Genomic DNA, 13188 nt, shown 5'->3' on the forward strand with positions numbered 1-13188 from the left:
TAAGGATAACAAAACAAAATAATTAAATTGAATTAGTCAGACAATAATGTACAGTATTTTATGGCACATGGGATACAAGACAAGCCAATGGCACTTTGGAAACAGGAATTAAATATTGCTACATTTGGCTGCTCCATAGTCCATACGTTTCAGTTTTCAAACAACCAAGAAGTGGAACATGCTTAGTTTATTTTTTATTTTTAAAATTGTTACAATAATTATAATCTCAAATCTATTCAAGTCTAGATACCAACATATTGTAATATAATTTAGAGGTTTGTCGAGCAATTTGACGAATTTTATCTAAAAATTATATTTCAAACATTCAAAGCAAACTTAGGATATGTTTGGGATTGTTTTAGCTTCCCAAATAATCTATTTTAGAATAGATTTTGTTAAAATTAATTTTGTAGATAATTTGGCCATATGTTTGGTAATGTTAGATTATAACAAAATCACTTACCAAGTAATTTAAGATGTGTGTTTGGTAAATTAATGATAAAAGGAAACATGTACATTGAAATTGCCATAATGAATAAACTAATAACGGGTAGGGCTATTTGCACTTTGAATATTACCTTGAACACTCTATTATTCTGCACACATATATACTAATTATAAAAAAATTAATTTTTTTATACACTCTTAAAAATTTTAGAAATATCCTTACTTAAACTATATAAGTTATTTAACTTTATTTACTTAAAACACTAATAAAACTATTCAGCACATTAATTTTAAGAGATTTAATATATACTTATAAAAATATAATTAAGTCCAGTTATAAAAAAAATTATTTAACATAATTTTAGTTATTAATTTTTTTTTATGTTCAATATTTAATTTTGCACCCATAATAACTTGCAATGAGAACATAGTCATAAAAAAAATTCCATAAATACTATCAAAAAAAGGAAAAAGAAAACTAAGGAAAAGTAAAAGACGAAGAGATCAAGAAGATGAAGAAGAAGGGCCAAACCCAAAAAGAAAAATTGTTTCATTTTATTTTTAAAAAAATAAAAATATCACACATATTTTGTAGCCAAAATTTTCTCAAAATTGATTTCCTCATTATTCATCTAAATATTAATTAAGATGCTGAAAATAAAAGTTTTAGGGTTTAAGATATGAAAACTATAAATTGAACAATGAATGCATTATATGGTTGTTCAAAACAATTATATAATATTGACTTATAATAAATTGTTCCTTATAGTAATTTAGATAATTGGTGTTTTTGTGATACATATTTTTATTAAAATTAGAGTGTTTAGAGAAACTTTTAAAGTACAAATTGCCATACCCATTAACAACTGTTATAATTATTATCTATATTTTTCTTATTTAATACATAACAAGAAAAATTTGTTTCATGTTTGGACTATTATAATAACATAAAATTATTCATATATATATATATATATATAGCTACCAATGGATTCAAAATTGAAAATTCTCTTATCTACGCAATCATGGTAGCCACACCAGAAAGGACTGATAATGGCGCAAGACCACCCAAACTGTGGAAGCCTCCTCAATGCTGTCGTCAAATAAAGACTCAGTAGGGTACACCGCCACTCCCACTAGAATCAAACTCCATGATTGTCGTAATGCCGAAAAATGATGGGCACTGTTACATGGAGCTGTAATGAGAGCTTCCGACATTTAGGTGGGCTGGACACCATCTTATGACTTCCATAGCCAATTTTGTTAGTAGCTTTGAAGAGATTGGAAAAATATAAATTGAATGGCGTTCGTCATGTGGCTCCTAGTTCACTTTTTCCTTTGCCAGCGATGTCGCCATCTCTGGCTCCAGCAGAAAGTTTTTATTTTAAATTTATAGATAATTAAAAGTTATTATTTAATTAGTTTTGTTGTTTGGGTATTTTTAGAATTATGTATTAAAAATGAGGGCATTTTTGGTACCACTCATGCTAATTGCCTAAGTGGTAACTAGGGATGGCAAAAATCCCCACGAGGACGGGTACCCTCGGGGATTTTCCTTATTTGGAAAGGGTATGAAGATAATTTCATACCCAATTTCTTATTCAGAAAAGGGACAGAGAAATTTACCCAATTTCTTATTCGGAGAGGGGACAGAGATGAGGTGGAATCCACACCCCCTATCCATTTTCCTATTTTAATTTTTAATTTAATTTTTATTTTTTAAAATTACTAGTAAATAAATTATAAAATTTGAATTATAAAATTATAAGTATTGGTAAAAATAAAAAATTATCAAAATATTTATATTATTAAACTTTTAGGCCTAATTAACTAATTAAAGTTCTAAATTTTTATTTAGGACATTAAAAAGACCGGACAGATTCTATTAGCTCAAAACTTTTGTTTTAATTTTAATATTCATTAAATATTTTAAACTTAAATCTATTTTTTATTTATCTTAAATTTATTTATTTATTTATTTTTAGATATTATAATTGCCCGCAGCAAATCACAATTTTAATATCTAATCTAATCTAATATTTGCTCTTGATTTGCTTCGACTTAACTATTGTGTTGTAAAAGGAATAGTTCACATTTATAAAGTGTCCACGCCACCATTGAAAAGTTAATTTTGAATCTAAATTTGATTTTATTTGTAAAAATTTTGTATTAGGTTATTAATTTGTTCATGATAGTTTGTATCCCTTGCATGCTGCGTTATTTACTAATTTAATGTATGTGACTTTTGTAATGGATGTTAATGTAAGATATATTTCTAACTTTACTTTTGTTTGAATTTTTTATTTTAATATGATTAACTCAAAATCGAAAACAAAAAAATATATTAGTTATTCAGGGATCGGGGATCCCCTGTTATTATTCGGAGAGGGGATGAGGATTCTCTTAAATAAATTTGACCAGGATGGGGAGGGGACGGGGACATACGCAAAATATCGGGGATGGGTACGGGGAGATTGGTCCCCTTCGCTCCCCTCCCCATTGCCATCCCTAGTGGTAACCCACTCTCACAAAAATGGTTGATGGAAGAAATTCATCTCTCATAAATACAGACAAAAATTCATCTATCGTAAATATAGACAAAGGTAAATATGAATATTAGTGGGGTTAAAAATATGGAATTACCTAAGTTACAATTATCGAAACTTACAGCTTTTGTCTTATTTTCTTTTAACTAATTTCATACGGATCCTTTTAATTTTTTTCTATTTCCAATTTTCATAATTGTGGATGTATTTGTCTTCTTCCATCTTTTCTACATCTATTTTTTATTTTTTCTAGAGTTTTATTTATTTCTTTAAGCAACAGTAAGTGGTTATCAATTCATATAGATCTACAAATTCAGAATAGACATCTGGTCCTAAATTTATCATCTCTATCCTTTCTTGTTCTAATAGAAATATTTTTTGGTTTATTAAATTTATATATGTATTTACTATGTTTTCCCATCCTAAAAACATATGATCTATATTACTTATCAGTTCTTGTATTGTATTAACAGCTTGATTCATAATGTTTCTGTTTCATACCAATATATTAAAAATTTTATAAATTTATCTATAAATTTCATTTTCTTTTCTATCAAAATTTCACCACCTGTTGTATTTATAAATCTTTCTCTAAGCTCCTCGGTTAATTCAAGTTCTATATTCCTTATATTTTTTAATCGATTTTAATTGATTTTATTAAATTTTTTATTTCCTCTTTATCATATACTTTTAATGTATATGAACTATCTACTATAGCTCTTATTGGGTCCATGGCTCTGATACCATTTTTGCCTTTGCATAATTACAAAATTACAAAATAAAATAAATGAGAATTACAAAATAACAATTAAATTTAAGTTCAAAAGAAAATATGATTAAACTAAATATACACAAATTCTATTATTGAATAAATATGTATATGATTAACAAATTAATGTATGTTCAAACATATGGAAAACAAATATTTTTATAACTTAAATTCTTATTAAGGATATAAAAGTACGTGTCGTTGTTTTACCTCTACAGCTATTAAAATAGCGCTTTGGACCAGTAGCCCGCAACCCGAAGAGGTTTCTAGCCTATATACTTTTTATATTCCTCAAGTTATATTTCAAATTCTCCATTATCTGAATTATAAGTGTACGAAGGTCCTTCTTCATAATCTTTTTGTTCTAAGTATGCTTTTGCTATATCAATTCCTTCTTCTATTGTTAACATAATTATATTGTGTTTTAGATTGTCTATTTCAATGTTCTTTATAATTTTTCGTTTTATTTCTTAGGGTAAATCAAGCGAGTATATAGTTAACAGATCTTCTGTTCTAACAAGTTCCTGTTTACTGAACAGATATGAGCTCTGTTTATATGATCCTAAATTAAAATCTATTATCATCATGTACTCATTGTATGTTATTTTAGTGGTTGGATTTATCATGTATTCTTTAAATTCTCCTAAGTAAAACCTATGATTCATATTATAAACAAAAGTTTGCTTCAAATTGAAAATTTTGCTCTTCCTCCATAAATCATCTTACCAACAACCATCAACAACTTCCACCAAGAGATAAAAGTCGAGTATTATTACCTAAATCATCTTTTCTTCTTTGCCTTCTGATCTCCTTCCAGTGACCTGCAGCCTAATTGTCTTGTTCCCTTACGACCTCCTGCCTCAGCGGGACCTGTGGACTCAGATGGCTTTACTGTATGGATTTCGATCATCTTGCTAAAGAAGTGGAGGACAAGTTTAGGTTCCTTTTCTTTTTCTTTGGTTTTTGGTTGATGATGTTTTGATGTTTTGATTTAGGATTCTGAGCAAGTAAGTGTTTAGTGATTCATTGTAAATGATTTCAGAGAATTCTGAAAAACGTCTGAGCCTTTCTGCCCTTTTTTTTCTTTTATTTATAAAAAAGTTTCTATTACATTATTGGTCCCTGACCTCACTGCTTACATCATTATCTATTATTACATTGAATTCTTGTCTTCTTTTTCTTTAAGCATCTTCCTTTTGTGTTGCCTGCCGCGAGTTGCTGTATTTGTCGGGCATCTTCTTTTATCTTGTCTGCCACGAGCTGCTTTATTTGTCGGGCATCTTTATTTCCATAAGCTAACAAGCTTGCTGTATGGTTTCATTGCTGCTGGGGAATCTCATGGTGCTGAATTCATTAATGAGTTCTAAAAGGATATTTGAAGGTGTATGGCTATCCTATGAAGTTACAAGGATATAATTTTGAAATCGGATGATTGTTCTATAATTTCTTTTATAAAGGTCTTTGGCAATACTCCATATTGCCTTTATTCCCCGGGCCCTGCGGGTTCTGATCCATGCTTTGGTTATTTGAGGAGCATTTGTATATTCAGTTCCTACTTCTATTTGAAAATTTTTTGTAAGGTGACCCACAGAGATCATGTAAAACGCTTGATATTCAACATTTTGATGGTATTCTGGGCTAATAGTGTAAAATTTTAGGTTATAAGCCTTTTTTGGGCGAATTTTGAAACTTCTTTGACTAATAATTCATCTAAACTGGCTATTTCTCTCAAATCTGTATCTGGATATACTAAATCTAGATATTCATACTGTGCTATTCTTCTAATAAGGAGATGATCTGCTCCTTTTATAGCTATCATTTTGGAGTATATATTTTTTCCAGGGGCTTTATAGATGGTATTGTTGTGGGAACAAGTAGAGTATACCCACGTAGAAAACTGTTTATACTCTTCTCCTTTTAAATTTAGGGGAGAAGGTTTTTCTTCTTCTTCTGAGGAGGTGCTGTTTATTCTAATGAACTTTTTTGAGGAAGTCTTTTTTGGTGATTCGACTTCTATGGACAGGGTTCAGTTGAAGGATGGTTCACAGCTTGGTTCCTATTGTGGGAGAGGTCCACTACTGCTTCCTATTTTTATTGGGCTAATGTTTATTGAAAGCCCTTTTATTAGGTCATTTATGTATGACTCTAACAAATGTATTCCCTTCTCATGAGCCTCTGTGGCTTCTTTCATGTAATTTATGGCATCTAGCATGTCTGATGCCTCTGCTTTGAGCCTTTGTATTTCTGTGTTGATCACAGATATAGTTTTATTTACTTCTGTATTCATTCTCCAAATTCTATGTTCCTGCTCAAGAAATCTGCAAGAAAATTATTAGTTCCTTTTATATGTATAATTTTAAAATTATAATAGGATAAATAAGCTTGCTATTTCTGTAGTCTCCTGTACTGGGGTTCATTTGGCAAAATTTTACTAATAAGTGAACTAACCTGAGAATTGTCTGTTTCTACAATAAATTGTTTCTGGAGTAGGAATAATGAGATTTTTTTTTATTCCTTTGCATATCGCAAGGAGTTCTTTTTCATGAACTGGCTAATTGACTTGTACTTGGTTAAATGTTCCACTAGTATACCGGCAAATATCATTTATATCAGTTTTAAGTATTGCTCCCCAATATAAATCAGATGCATCAGTTTGTATTATTAACATATCATTTTCTTCTGGTAATCTTAATGCTGGGAGGTTTTTACATTCTTCCTTTAAGTTCTTTGCAGTTTCCGTATGTTCTTCGCTCCATCCTCTAGTATTATTTTTTCTGAGCAATTTTTGAAGTATATTTCTCTTTTTTGCTAAGTCTTTTATAAATCCTTCTGCATAGTTTAAACAACCTAAAAATTTTTGTATTTGTTTTTTATTTTCCAATTTATTTGGGAATTCTGTAATCTTTTTTCCTATATGGCTCTGAAGTCTTATTCCTTTTTTGTCAAGAACCATTCCTAAAAATTCTATCTTCTTATGTTCTATGACTGCTTTTCTTTCTGATAGTTCTTCTCTAATACATACATTAACAAATTCTTTTAAATGGTTTCTATGATCTTCTAATGTTTCTGATGCTATTAATATGTCATCAACATAGATTATGATATATTTGTAATCTCTAAATATTTTATCCATTCGACTTTAGAAAATTTGAGGGGCATTTTTTAGTCCAAAGGGCTTTACTAGCCATTCATAATGTCCTTTTGGGGTGCTAAAAGCTGTATAAGGAATACTGTGTTCTTCCATTTTTATTTGCCAAAATCCTAATTTACAATCAAATTTTGAGTAGTATGTTTTATTTTTTACAAGGTTTATTAATACTTCTTTATTTGGGAGAAAATATCCATCAAATTTTGTGTATTTATTTAGCTCCTTATAATTTATTACTATTCTTGCTTTTCCTCTTACTTGTTCTGATCTTTTCCTAACCATAAAGACTGGGCTATTATGTGGGCTATTGCTTGTTCTAATAAGTTTTAAATTTAATAATTCTTTTACTTGAATTTTAAATTCTTCTCTGTCTTCTTTTGTGTACATCATAGGGTTAAGTCTTATTATCCTATTTTCAATTAATTCTATTTTTGCTCTAGGATAGTCTGGTTTCCATAGTGCTAATGGGTTATCTTTATAGACTTGTTCGAGCTGTGACTTTATTGTTTCGAGTTGTATATTATAACTCTGTCCTTGGATTAGGTAATGTTTTTCATAAATAAACGTATCACCCCGCTGGGCTGGCTGAACTCTGTAAGGTTTAAATTCGCGAGGAATGCGAATGATATGATTACAAGGGGTCTTGAGGGTGATCATATAGGGAGTTTGTTGATAATATTAGAATTGTTGTATAAAGTCATTTCCTAGGAGTATATCGCAATCCATACGATCATATTGAAATATTTGGTTAATACGTACTATTTTACTTCCTAGAAGTATTTCAAAATTTATTAAGGATTGATTTACTTGTTGTTTATCTCTTGTTATTCCAATGATTTTTAATTTTCCGTTTGGTTTCCATTGGTTTGATAAAAAGGATTTCATAATTGTTATTTCACTACCAGTGTCTATTAAGGCACACGTATCTATATCTTTTTCTGTTATGTTTATCTGTATATAGACGGACATAGGATATTTTATATAAGCTTGCTTTAACATGTTTCACACACTATCTTTCGACCTTCTATTTGTAGGGTTATTTTATGTTTTTCAATCTTGTAATATTCTAAATCATTTAAAAAACTATTTCCTAGTACTATATGTTTTTCCAGATCTGTTGTCATGAACGAGTCTATATAGCAAGATACTATTATTCTAAATCCTTCTATAATTATAGGAACTTTGACTTCTTGTTTACAAATATGCTTATTACCATTGAAATCAGTATATTCATATGGAATTTCTTTTTCTTTTATCAAGAGTCCTTTATTTTTAGTATGATTCACATAATTATGACTTGTACCAGTGTCTATTAATATAGGTATTTTTGTTGTATAATCTATCCCATTAAAGTATTGTCCAAGTATTTTTATTACGTTATTAGTTGTTAAATATTTAGTTATTTGTTTATCAGTACTTAATCTTCTAGATGAACTTCCTCTTACTAAAGTCCTTCCTGCAAAGCTTATAGGAATGATGGAGTTTTCGTTATCATTGTTTAAAAATTGTTTTCTATCATCTATGTTTAGTTCATAATTTATAGGAATTTTATAGTCTTGGATTGTAGGTTCTATAAACGTTGCCATGTCTTCACATTCTTTATTTATTTCTTTATAAGGTTTATTTGCATATATTTCTCCGTAATTTGAATTACAAAAACTATATAATGCAGAATAATGTATTGTCATTAATCTATTTCCTTATTTCATTAAGTTCTTTTTTAGTAGTTTAAAGTGTAAGCTTAGTGTCTCATCTATATTTTTATCTTTTATGTATACATAATATCTAGGATGACATGTAAATAATAGTTTGGTGTAACATAAATTTCCTTCTATTGTTCCTAAATGTCCTATACTAGCGTCATGCACCTTTGATCATGTAATGATAAGACTATGAGACTATCTATTCCTTCTTTGAAAAGGGATTTTATTAAGATTTGAATTTCTGCTAGATATACATATTGAATCTTTTCTCTGGTTGATTTATTTTTTATTTTCCTTAATGCTAAATCTATAGATCTTTTATTTATTAAACTGAACCTAATATTTCCTTCAGCTTGTGTGATTGTTACAGCCTTTTCTTGTTCATAATATTCATGTAACACTATTCGTTTTCTTATGAACATATTTCTAAGCCTATATAAGACTCCATACTCTGGTTTTTCCATATTTATTTTCAAAAGTTTATTATATTTTTCTTTATTAAAAGTGGCAACAAGACTATATCCATTTTATTTTCCTCTTTTTCTATTTCTTCAATTTCTTCATTATCTTCTACCTCTATAGTTTCTTCTTTATTTTGACTCATCTTCGGATTCTTTCACCATATAAACTTCTTTTCCTTCATAATCTGATATATCACTTATTTCTTCTAAATCATTCTTTATATTTTCAAAATCTTCTTTTAGGAGTCTTACTTTCTTTTTTGTACAATCTGTGCTAATATGTCCCATTTCTCCACAATTCCAACATTTACATTTGGATTTATCTAATTTTTTTCTTTAGTTTTTATACTTTCTTTTATAATACTTCCTTTCTGGTTTTCTGTATTTTCTTTTAAAGTTATTGTATTTTTATATTTTTTGTCTTTTTTATATAACTTCCTTTTTCGTTTATAAGGTGTATAACAACCCCATTGGATCGGCATTTCTGTTTTCTCACAACATATTTTCCCTATATTTTTACTCTTCTTTATTAGATTTCTTTGAATACATATTTCACTTAATCTTGTATTTAAAAATCTTATTCTAGATCCTAACGTATCTGGCAATCTATTAATAGTACTGTATTTCTCATACTCATTAATAAAATATCCATTCCAGGGATATGGTAATTTGGAATAATATAAATTTTTATAAATATTTTGATCTTCTTGACTTCTGAATTGTGCATAGTAATATTTATTAAATTCACAAGTGTATTCTTTTACAAAACACATGTTACAAATTGTTAAATTTATTAATTTCATTCTCGCATCTAATTTTTCATTTTTTGTTTCTATTTCTGTATTTTGTATCCAGTCTTCGCCTAAAAATTCACTAGCAATATATTCAATTAATCTTTCAATTCCTAATCCTTTATCTCTAACTAAAGCTATTTTAGTTGAATCTTTTATCAATTTTTGTGTTTCTCCATTTAGTCCTTTCCACCAGTTGAATACATTTCCTATAAAACTGGCTATTAGGATATCAGCAAATAAATTTATTTTTTCTTCTTCAGATTCTACATTCTAATCATCCTTAGAACCATTATATATAAAAAAATAATTTCATTTGCATTCCCCATTCAACTAAAGCCTTACGGGGATCTATTTTGCAATCTAAATCTAAAAATGTTCCTCATTGCTTATTGGTGTTAATTTATCATTATTAGGTTGATACTCTTTTTTCCAAGGAGTATTTTTAGTGGGTGGATGATATTCAAAAAATGGTCTATTTTTCTTTTTATTCGTTTCATATCTATGACTTGGTTCTCCTACATTAGGCTTCATTTCTGGTCCTCCAGCAGTATTCATTTTTATGCAATATTCTTTTTCAAAATCTTCTAAATCACTAAGGTTTATATCACTAAATTTTTCAGTTAATTCTTCTAATATATCTTCCATTAATCTGAATCACTTGGAGTTGCTTCTTTTATTTCTAGTTTTTCTTTTCCTTTTTCTTTCTTTTTTATTTCTTCTTTTAATTCTTCTGTTTCTTTTAATATTTTTGGGTACTGAGCCTCCATAAACCAAGCATCATAACTGCCTGCTTGTGGTTTGTGTATAGGTTCCTTAAAACTTGTTCTAATTATTCCTGATTTTAATATTTTAAATATTTCTAATTTTTTATGTCTCTTTCGGCTCATCTGAATTACAGACATTTCTATTTTTATTTTTCCTATTTCTTGTTTTATATCCTTTATCTCTTTTTTGAGATTCAAAAGTATTTCTTTTAATTCTATTAATGTAGTTTCCATGAAGTTTGAGGGTATCTACATATATTTTAATTACTTGATTGTATGTTACATTACATGTAACCTAACTTTGGCCTAAAAATATATGTTCTGTAGACGTTCAACAAATGTAGATAGAGGTAAATATATAGGTCCCTTGAATATTAGTGAGAGAATGACCCAAAAATTTTTAGAGTTTTAGAATTGAGAAGATGGTTTTCTTTAATATTAGGTAGAAAATAATTGTTTCCGTTTATAATAAAGAAGGGATAAAAAATTAAGGTTTTTCCCTTAGTAAAAATTAATTTATTTTAGGCTAGTAATGGATCTTTGTTAAGCCAGTTTTGGGCCATGTTAAATGACATATTACCATATACCCCAAACGTACCCAATTATTTTTTTGGGTTAAAAAAACGAAACTCGAAGCCCATTCTTTATCATTATTGAATTTCTAAAACAACCCATTTAACATGTTATTTTTTATATTATATCTTTAGTTTAAAATAAAAATAACTGTTTATAAAACAAAAGCTCTATAAGAATATAATACCAAACCAATATATATATATATATATATATATATATCCTTTATGTTTAACATAATCACATAATGTTAAAAAAAATAAATTATAATGTTAAAAAAAATTATTTTGGTTATGGGCATTGATATCATTAATTAAAATCTTAGGAGAAGAAAATTATAGAAAGAGGATTATGTTATATAAGAAGATGCAAATGTACAATGATGGGTATAAATTTTATAATAAATACTTAAGTCATGAGATTGAGGACAAAACTGTCACAAGCATGTGAGATGAGGTATATTCATAACTTATTCAAGTTCCCGTCGGACCCATCACAAGAGCTTGAGCAAAGAAATTGAAAGAAGTGCTTAATGTGTTGATTCAATCAACTTGGGCTCAATCAAATTCGTGGAGGCCTGTCGAAAGAATTATACATGATAAATACATAATTCAGGCTCTTGAAGTTTCCAAATAATCACTTCCATGAAACAGGAAGTTGACTTGCACATTATGGGGGAAAAATATATTATTTTTCTTTTTCGGATACTTTCCTGTTTCTTGAGGAGGTTAGTGGGGAAATAAATCAGTTATTTCTCTTTTGATTGCTGAGTTTCCATTTTGATTGATGTAAGACATTTAAGCAGATTATGATTCCGATTTGATTTAGATTCTTTCTAATTTGCTTAGATTAGAATTATGATTTGATTTAAATTATTTCCTATTAGTTTAGATTCATATTCCGATTTGATTTTCGTTTAGAATTTATTTCCGAAAATTCTTGTAACCCTATATAATGTACTAACATCTAATAAATAGGGACATATAAGTTTTGATGCAATTGGTGAGAGAATTAATTCTCTTTGGTTCTTAAACAGACTCTTTGAACTTATCAGATTTTCGTGGCATTCAAACTTGACTTATCAATTAGATTATTCATAGCTGATTGTGACGTCCTCACATATTAAGGTTCGTGCTTTCATTGAGCATTGAGCCACATTTCATTCAATTCTAAGTTTAGATTCGATTTTGGATACTAAATTAATTAGGATCGCGTCAATTTTTAACGAGGTTCATATCATTAAGAATTTTAGAGCTTGTCATAACTTTATATAAGTTGTCAATTTAAAGTTAAAGTCAAATTCATTTTTCTTTAAATTTTATAATTTAAGTTATAAAATTTATTAAACATTAATGGGTAATGGATGAAATGAGCTTTTGATTTTAAATCCAAACCCCACCTCTTCTGTGGTAAGTTCTAGGAGGTTGACCCCATAATAATCCAACTCGATAAAAGTCGACCCAACAACTATTTTATCATGTGAGTTCTTATCATGTGTGATGGATGATATGAACTGTTGATAGACTATTTTAGATCAGTCCAAGTAGGTATTGGTGCTAAAAGACACATTCAAGTCAAACTTTTTTTTTTTTTTAGTTTTTATAAATGATTATACTTAGATGGTTAAAAAAGTCCCAGTGATTGGAATGGTTTCACCTCTTATGTTAAAAAAATAAAAAGTAAAGAGATCAATACTTTGAAATTTTTTGAATCTAACTTCATAACACAGAATTAATATAGTTACATAGACAGACAACTCCCATTTAGAGTCCAACGTTTTGAATTTTAGACTAACATGATGTAGCCATTGTAGGTGAGTTAAAAAACTATTGGTAATGGACAGTAATCAATGCCTAACCATGTGGACAACTAGCTACTAGCAGACACAACTGGAAATTTCTCCATCTAAAAGCACCCAAATTTCTTTGTCAATGTGATTCAAAATGAAAATGTCATGTTATAAACAAGAATAAAAGTCCACAT

The sequence above is a fragment of the Citrus clementina genome, unplaced genomic scaffold (assembly GCF_000493195.1).
Source record: "Citrus clementina cultivar Clemenules unplaced genomic scaffold, Citrus_clementina_v1.0 scaffold_1, whole genome shotgun sequence".
In the NCBI taxonomy this organism is placed as follows: Eukaryota; Viridiplantae; Streptophyta; class Magnoliopsida; order Sapindales; family Rutaceae; genus Citrus; species Citrus x clementina.